Source organism: Apium graveolens, chromosome 5 (genome assembly GCF_009905375.1).
Source record: "Apium graveolens cultivar Ventura chromosome 5, ASM990537v1, whole genome shotgun sequence".
Lineage (NCBI taxonomy): Eukaryota > Viridiplantae > Streptophyta > Magnoliopsida > Apiales > Apiaceae > Apium > Apium graveolens.
This window is the reverse complement of record NC_133651.1, coordinates 186,414,179-186,423,696: the sequence shown is the minus strand read 5'-3', so window position 1 is coordinate 186,423,696 and position 9,518 is coordinate 186,414,179. Positions and strand designations below refer to the sequence as shown.

The 9,518-nt window shown below is 38.0% G+C and overlaps 1 non-coding gene across 1 annotated transcript; it reads left to right on the top strand.

Moving 5' to 3' along the window:
- The first annotated feature begins 9,411 nt into the window (after positions 1-9,411).
- LOC141662789 (small nucleolar RNA R71) lies at positions 9,412-9,518 on the top strand. The gene has a single exon (XR_012550883.1). It is a non-coding gene; the product is annotated as a small nucleolar RNA R71 (small nucleolar RNA).

Genomic DNA, 9,518 nt, shown 5'->3' with positions numbered 1-9,518 from the left:
ATAAATTCCGGTGGCTTCACCGACTGAAATTGCTTGAAGGTAGTCGTAGGTGCTGCTGGTGGTATTTGATGTCCTGGATGAGCGGCTTGCTGTAACATCTGTTGCTGGAACTGCTGTGCTGTTGCTGCATTGTTGTTGCATCATCAACATCTGCTGTTGCATGAGATTAAACATCTGATCCATCTGTCTATTATTGTTTTGGCCCTCGGTGTTTCCATTCGATGAGTCGGGCTGCGCTTTTCTCTTAGGTGCCATTTTTCTGATAATAAATAATGGACCTTATTTAATAACAGTATATTAAACATATATTAAAACAGTCGATTCAAGAAAATAACTTATTAAATAACTGAATAAATAAAACAGTATGATATGTTAAAATTTTTTTTTTTTTTTTTTTTTTTTTTTTTTTTTTTTTTTTTTACAACAAGATCGTAAATAAAACAACATTTGTAAATATGCAATGGTACTGAATAATGTAAATGCTTAAATGACTGGAAAAAATAAAGAAAACGTGCAAAAGATTATCTCATATATATATATAGGTAGAACACCAGCTACAGGTGTCAGTGCTTGATACAAAATCCTATGATATAACAGTCGTACTGCTACTACTATCAGTCAGAGTCAGTAGCTACACTCATACAAACTGGTCATACAATACTATGCTGCCTCTATCTACAAAATATACATAATACAACACTCATCGATATGCTGGTCTCAAAATCCTGGTGGTACGTGGCTCAACTCCTCCTGCACTGCCTCTAGCACTGCCTCGGTAAGTCCCAATGCTCTGCGATATGCTGTCTCCGTACTAAGATCCTGCTGTCTCAAATCAGTAAGCTGCTGCGAGCTAACCGGTGAATATGATGTAGTCTCTCTCTCAGTATATAATCCGGTCGTAATGCTCTGACAGGACCATCCGTCTGTGTCTCATACAATCCAAGGATCTCTCTACACTGGTTCTGCCATCTAATCCTCTCCTCTCTTGCCTGAAAGCGCTGGTAAGTCACGGTATGATGCTCCTGAAGATCAGTGCTGGAACCTCGAGAAGGTAATGGTCCATCTACCACGACCTCATCCATAAACTCCGGCTGAGGAAACTGATACACTCCTGGAAACAGGTGCATAAATGGCTAATGGGGCAGGAAATAAGACAGGCTGCTCCATAGGCGCATATACAGGCGGCACTGCCTCTGGCTCCATCGGTGGCATCTCTGGAATCTCAACTGGTGGCATAGGAATCTGAGGCTCTAAATCCTCCCACTGCGGAAGATCAACCATATCAGGAATATCAAACATCGGAAAATCTAATGGTGGAATATCTGGTATCTCTGGCTCAACATATGGAAAATAATCTGCAAAACCTGGTACCTCCGGGGGAAGTGGTATCTCTGGTGCTGGCTCAGGTGGCAATGGAGGTAAACTGCTCTGACACTGGGGCTATTACCGGTGCATCCACTGGATCTGTCTCGGTCCTCTCCGTAGATGATGATAAAGAAGCCATCAATATACATAAAAATAATAACACAAAAACAATCAAATCACAATCCTATAACTCAACTTCTAATCACATAGACAAACAGTCCTAACACTCCCACTCTCATCCTATCTTATTTTCCTATTATCTCAATCCTAACATTCTTGTTTCCAAGGTCAAACTAAGCTCTGATACCAACTATAACACCCTCCAAATCCGGGGTATAGATTTGGGGCATTATTAACAACAATTACCAACTATACCTGCACAAGCGGAATATAAATATAATAATTACCCCGAACTATCACTACTCAGGATCTTTTAAGGTTTGAGTTTGAAAAACAAGAATCATGCACTACACTTTATTACAAACCCAACTAAATAAAACCTGTCTCAAGAACTCTCTTTATTACAAAACTTTATTCTATCTACAGTTTCCCTACACAATCTTTTATTCAAACTACACAAAACTTTTATTCAACCCAACATTACTACTTATCCTGCTACACCTGATCTGGCACTTCAAAACTCTCTTCGGGAATAGGAAGGAACGCTCTTGGTATAAAGGGTCCCGCTGCTTGACTCGCTTCTTGACTACGCGGGTCCTGATGGGTTTCATTCTCTACCTTAACTGTAAAACAATAGGAGTGACAATAAAAGAAATGAGCCAAAATTGCTCAACAAGCCTGCAAAAGTATATATATATGGTATAGAGAGAAAGAGAAATAAGAGAAAATAAGCTGTTGGTTGTAACAACCATCTGTATCTGTATATGATAATAATTTGCCAATGATGGCGAGTGCCAAATGAACAAGACTGGAAACAAGAACCAACATATGCACTATAATCTGCTGATCAGTCAGAATATAGTGCGAATCTATACCAACTGCATAGACCCAACCAACATTAGGAGTACTCAGGCAACTATGGCCTATTAATTAATGACCTGGGTAAAACCCAGCTCGTAAAGTAACCATCCAGTCCAAGGCTTAGCATCCGGAATAATCGGAATGCTATTGATATATCCTAACACCAGGATATACCCGACTATATGTAACAAGGGTAAAGGAATTGAAATATGAACAAGAATTCCATAAATTGGGTAAATCAAGAATTTAAATGAAATGGAACAAGTGATAAATGGTAACAGTGTATATGAACAATAATTATCAAAGAGAATTGATACGATAGAAAGGAATTATAAATCACTATTCTGAATTTAGAATAGGGGAAAAACTTGCATAATATAATTCGAAATGAACATCACTTGAACGATAAGTGAAGTTAGGGGTACTTGCCTTTCGCGTACTTAACCTGATTTAACTTACTGCCTTCTGACCCTAGCTTGCTCTGCCTTGCTAACACTGAACAAATCATAGAAAGATAGGTGTTTAGATAATTTACTATATACGTGTATCTTGAATTGATATCACGCAACCTTATCGGTCTACCCATGCGTTTCTATCTGACTCGCATATATATATAATATTTTACATAACACATTTATACACATAATCACATATAACACGTAACACGTAAAGCACACAATCAATTTCTAGATTATAATTATTTTTAGAATCAATTCTAGGCTTATATCTGCATTACTAGTTGTATCTGATTTTATTATAATTTTTCGGGATTTATTCGGCTCAACTATATCCCTACTAGGACCTTCGAACTATCAATTATCACCAATCACTCTTTTTCAGAAGAATTATAACCTACAATTATTTTTATTGGATTCGTCTCATTTTTCTGAGTCTAGGGTCTTCGTTTCACTCAAATCGGACTAACGGTTAAATTGTTATGAATTAAACACTGATAATTCAATTTTTATTCATTATAAATAATTATTACAACCTTTAAATCCTAAAATAATTTTTACATAATTATTTAAGAAAAATCAAAGTCAAAATAATTTTTTTATAATTTTTGGAGTTAAAACGAAGAAGTTACGATTTATTGAAAATTATGTGATTAATTATTGAAATAATTAATCACTTAATAAATAAATAACTAATAAATAATTAATAGAGATATTTTACTAATTTAAAATAATTAATCCCTAATTATTAGGATTAATCACAATTATTATAATATTTATAACTTATCGATATTTATTCGATTAGATCGATTATTTACAAATAATCAATCAACTTAATTAACTGATACGCTATTTATCGAATAGCTACGAATTATTCGAGTTATAGATCACTTAACGATTAATCACTCGTATCTTCAGAGCCACTCGCAACTCCCGCATAATTATCGATCTATTAGATTATTATTGAAACTCGTACGATTCGTTAATTAATTAATTACTGATAACTATCTATACGATACGAATAATTATTACAATATTATTCGAATAACTAACGCTCGGATAATAATTTAATTATCGAATCATTACTCGTAATAAAACTAATTATCGAATTATTAATCATATTATTTAATTATTTCTAATCTTTATTTATTAATTAATTACCTAATTATTAATTAATTACCTAATTATTAATTAATTAGATAACTAATAAATAATTAGATAAATAATTAAATAATTAATTAAATAAATAAATTCGAATTTATAATTAAATAAAATAATTCAGAAATTATAAATACTATTTTTCAGAATATACAATTAATTTTTTAATTAATTATTAGAATTATTAAAACTGATTTTAATTACTAAAATATAATAAATTATTAATTTAATCAAAAACACAAAACAGAAACAGGTTTTGGGTTGCAAGGATCAAACCCGGGTCGAAACCGGGTTGCAACCGGGTCGTCCCCAACCCAAACGGGTCGGGAAGAACACCGGCCAAAAAAACCCAGAATCCGACGCCGGCGTTTGATTCCGGTGAGCCTCGATCCCCCCAAACAGCATGGTTTCGATCGGGAATTGCAGGGTTTCTCTTCCCCGTGACTGCAGAAAGACGACCCTGCCCCCAGTTGCCTTCCACCGTCCCTGCTTCGCCTTCTCCGGCCAACGCCGCCTCCATCGCCGGCGAGCTCATCGGAAAAACGATTGCTAAATCGTAAACTAAAATTCACAAAACCGGTGCCAATCGACTGGAAATTTAACAATCTACACGATTCTAACAACAAAATTCTCTAACAATCACTCGAACTCAAAACCCGAATTCAAAAGGGTCGAACACTCAAAAACACGATTCACTAATCCGGGAATAGAAAAATTAAATAAAAATATGTTAATCATCTACACAACCTGGGCAATCGATTCATATAACTTTCATCAACCAAAACACAACGATTTGCAAATACCCAAATTAGTTCAAGAACCCTAAAAATCGAATTGAAAATCGAAGCAACAAAACACGAAATTGATGACAGAAATCGAAAGTAGAGATCAACAGCTTTCGATTGAGTACTCACATGTCTGATTTGGAGGTCGGAATCACGATCAAATCGCTGCTTGAATCTCAAGAACACCAAACCCTAATTCCCCTTTTCTGATTTTTTTTATTTTCTGATTTTTTTAATAATAATTAACTAATTAATTAATAACAAAACAGCTATTTATAGTACTGAAAATAATACCCCTAAATAAAATTAAGGGGCTAATTACACTCCTAATAAAATATTTGGCCCTAATTTCATAATTTTTGGGTATTAAAATTTAATTTTTAAATATCCAATAAATATAAAATAAATACTAAAAATTCCCAAAAATTGTGAAAATACAAAAATACAAAGAAAAATGATATATGATAATTTCATGATCATATAAAAATAAAAATGTGATTTTTTGTGGGGCTTTTGGTACCCGAAGGGGTCCGGAAAAGTCGTTTTTCGCGAAAAAGGTCAATTGGTAAAACGTCTAGGGTTCAGAATAGCGATACGGTATAGGGCATTTTTAATAAAACAGAGCCAATGATTTTGTTTGAAATATGGGCTTTTAAAATACTGTTTGAGCTGTACGGGTTTTGATATAATAATATAATTGACGATAAAACGCTCAATAAATATCCAAAACACGTTTGGATCAAAACAACCAACACATAACACATAGCAGTTAGGGTTCAACGACTTAACACATTTAATCACATAATAACACATAATTTATTATATTATAACATAATACAAGCGTAATTCCTCGGTCGTTACATCATCCTTCCTTGACAAATTTCCCACTCTTTGGCAACGATCACACCTTAAAACAAACTGATGAGCATCCTTGAACAAAGTAGGCCAGAAAAAAACCTGCTTGCAGAATACGAGCTGCCGTCTTCTCACCTCCATAGTGTCCACCATAAACCGTGGAATGGCAAGTCTCGTAATATCCCCTCCGTCTCACAGAACGGGATACATCTCCTGATGATCTGATCAGCTCCCTGTCTAAACAAATATGGTTCATCCCACATATACCACTTCACCTCATGCAGAAACTTCTTCTTCTGAGCGGATGTCAATTAAGCGGCATTATATTGCTGACAAGATAGTTTACAATATCTGCAAACCATGGTTCTTCCTCCTGAATTGCAAACAACTGCTCATCCGGAAAAGATTCATTGATTAACGTCCTATCTTGTGAAGTAGAATCGGGATTCTCCAACCTAGAGAGATGGTCAGCTACTTGATTCTCAGTACTTTTTCTATCTTTGATCTCTAACTCAAATTCCTGAAGTAAAAGCACCCAACGAATGAGTCTCGGCTTCGAATCCTTCTTAGAAACCAGATAGCGAATAGCTGCATGATCAGTGAATACTGTTACTTTCGTACCAAGCAGATAAGATCAAAATTTCTCAAAGCCAAAGACTATAGCCAAAAGCTCCTTCTCAGTAGTGGTGTAGTTCAATTGGGCCCCATTTAAAGTCTTACTCGCATAGTAGACCACATGGAAGAGATTTTTCTTGCGCTGTCCCAGAACTGCACCTACCGCATAGTCACTCGCATCACACATCATCTCAAACGGTTCTGTCCAATCTGGTGCTGTAATAACTGGTGTCGTGATCAAACTCCCCTTGAGAGTCTCGAATGCTGCCAAACATTCATCATCAAATTTAAAAGGCACATCTTTCTCAAGTAAATTGCACAACGGCTTAGATATCTTTGAAAAGTCCTTGATGAATCGCCGATAAAAACCCGCATGACCGAGAAAACTACGGATTCCTTTCACCGAATTAGGTGGGGGAAGATTTTCAATGACTCCCACCTTGGCCTTGTCCACCTCCAGACCTTTGCTAGAGACCTTATGCCCAAGGATAATGCCTTCACGCACCATAAAATGACATTTCTCCCAATTAAGCACCAAATTAGTTTCCACGCATCTTTTGAGTACGGCGCGCAGATTATTCAAACATTCATCATATGAGTGTCCAAAGACGGAGAAGTCATCCATGAACACTTCGACGTTATTTCCAATCATGTCAGAGAATATAGCCATCATACATCTCTGAAAGGTGGCCGGGGCGCCACATAACCCAAACGAAACTCTTCGAAAAGCAAATGTGCCAAATGGACAAGTGAAGGTAGTCTTTTCCTGATCCTCTGGTGCAATACAAATCTGATTATACCCGGAATAACCATCCAGCAGACAAAAATACTCATGTCCCGCCAATCTGTCAAGCATTTGATCAATGAATGGGAGAGGGAAGTGATTCTTCCTTGTGGCTTTGTTCAATTTTCTATAATCCATGCATACTCTCCATCCTGTAACTGTTCGAGTAGGGATGAGCTCATTCTTTTCATTTACGACCACAGTGATACCTCCTTTCTTAGGTACACATTGCACGGGGCTCACCCACGAGCTGTCAGAAATAGGATAAATGATGCCTGCATCTAGCCATTTCAGAATTTCTTTCTTCACCACCTCCTTCATGATCGGGTTCAGTCTTCGCTACTGTTCCACAGTTGGCTTACTACCTTCCTCTAACAGAATTTTATACATACAATATGAAGGACTTATCCCCTTGATGTCTACTATGGTCCATCCTATAGCCGATTTGAATTCTCTCAAAATCCTTAAGAGCTTGTCTTCCTCACTACTTGAAAGGTCAGCTGAAATAATAACAGGTAACGTAGATGAATCACCTAAAAAAGCATACCTCAAGTGTTCAGGTAATGGTTTGAGCTCCAAGATAGGTGCTTCCTCTATTGATGGTTTGAGCTTCCCTTCAGCATTCTTAAGGTCAGAAGTACCAAGAGATTCAAATGGTATGTCGAGCTTTCGCTTCCATGGAGAAGCGTTCAGATATTGTAATTGCTCCTTGCTATCTTCATCATCACTGTCAAATTCCCCCACTAAGGCCTTTTCCAATGCATCAGACATTAGCATGTGATCGAGTTCCGAAGTAACCGCAGAATCAATCACATCCAATTTTAAGCACTCCTCATCTTCTGTAGGGAATTTCATTGCCTTGAATACGTTGAAGGTCACATCCTGATCTTGGACCCGCATAGTAAGTTCCCCTTTTTGCACATCTATCAAGGTACGGCCAGTAGCCAAGAAAGGCCTCCCCAAGATTATGGGAATCTTCTTATCTTCCTCAAAATCCAGAATAACAAAATCAGCAGGAAAGAAGAGCTTATCCACCTTGACGAGCACATCCTCAACTATGCCCCTTGGGTAAGTAATGGAACGGTCAGCCAATTGTAGCGACATGTATGTGGGTTTTGGATCAGGCAGATCCAGCTTTTTAAAGATCGACAACGGCATCAGATTAATGCTTGCTCCCAAATCACAAAGGCACTTGTCAAAAGTTAGATTGCCAATGGTGCAAGGAATGGTGAAGCTTCCTGGATCTTTCAGTTTTGGTGGTAACTTTTGCTGCAGAACAGCGCTGCATTCTTCCGTGAGAGCAACGGTTTCAAGGTCATCCAGTTTCACCTTCCTTGAAAGAATAGTCTTCATAAACTTCGCATAACTAGGCATTTGTTCCAGAGCCTCAGCGAAAGGTATATTGATGTGAAGTTTCTTGAACACCTCCAGAAACTTCCCGAACTGTCTATCCAGCTTTTGTTGCTGCAATCTCTTAGGAAAAGGTGGTGGAGGATAGAGCTGTTTCTCCCCTGTATTAGCCTCAGGCAGAGTGTGTTCAACAGTAGTCTTCTTTGGTTCCGCCACTTTCTCCTTTTGCTTAGATTCTTCATCTCTAACTTCAGCTTCGACTTCTTTTGCCTTTTCAGCATCAGCTACTTTTCCAGACCTTAAGGTAATAGCCTTGACTTGCTCTTTAGCTTCCTTCCTGCCTGGTACTTCCGTGTCACTGGGAAGAGTGCCAGGTTGACGATTGAGCACTGCATTGGCTAATTGACCGATTTGATTTTCCAAGGTCTTGATAGAAACCGCCTGACTCTTGCACAACAGCTAAAGTTCCTCAAAATCAGCACTAGTAGGTGCAGCTGCACTTCCCTGTTGAGGATATGATTGTCTTGTAGCATACTGCTGTGGTTACTGGAATCCAGGTGGGTTAAACTGTTTACTCACTCCTTGCTGATATGGTGGCTGAATAGCATTCTGATTATTTCCCCAGCTGAAATTTGGATGATTTCTGTTGTTAGGATGATAGGTTGCTGGCACAGGCTGCTGTTGTCGCTGATAATTATTCACATACTGAACAGATTCATTGACAAGAGAACACTGATCCGTAGCATGAGAACCTGCACAAAGCTCACAAACCATAGCTATTTGATTAACTCCATACGTAGTCAAAGAATCAACCTTCATTGATAGCGCTTGGAGCTGGGCTGCAATAGCGGTGGCTGCATCAACTTCCAGAATACCTGCTACCTTGCCTGACGTCATCCTCTGAGTTGGGTTTTGATGCTCATTTGCAGCCATCGTCTCGATAAGATTGTACGCCTCAGTATAGCTTTTAGCCCATAAGGCGCCTCCAGCTGCTGCATCGAGCATGGGCCGAGATTGGGCCCCCAAACCATTATAAAAACCAGTGATTACCATCCAATCCGGCATTCCATGATGTGGACATTTTCTCAACATTTCCTTGTAGCGTTCTCAAGCCTCGCACATAGATTCTGTAGGTTGCTGCGCAAACTGAGTAAGAGCACTCCTCATAGC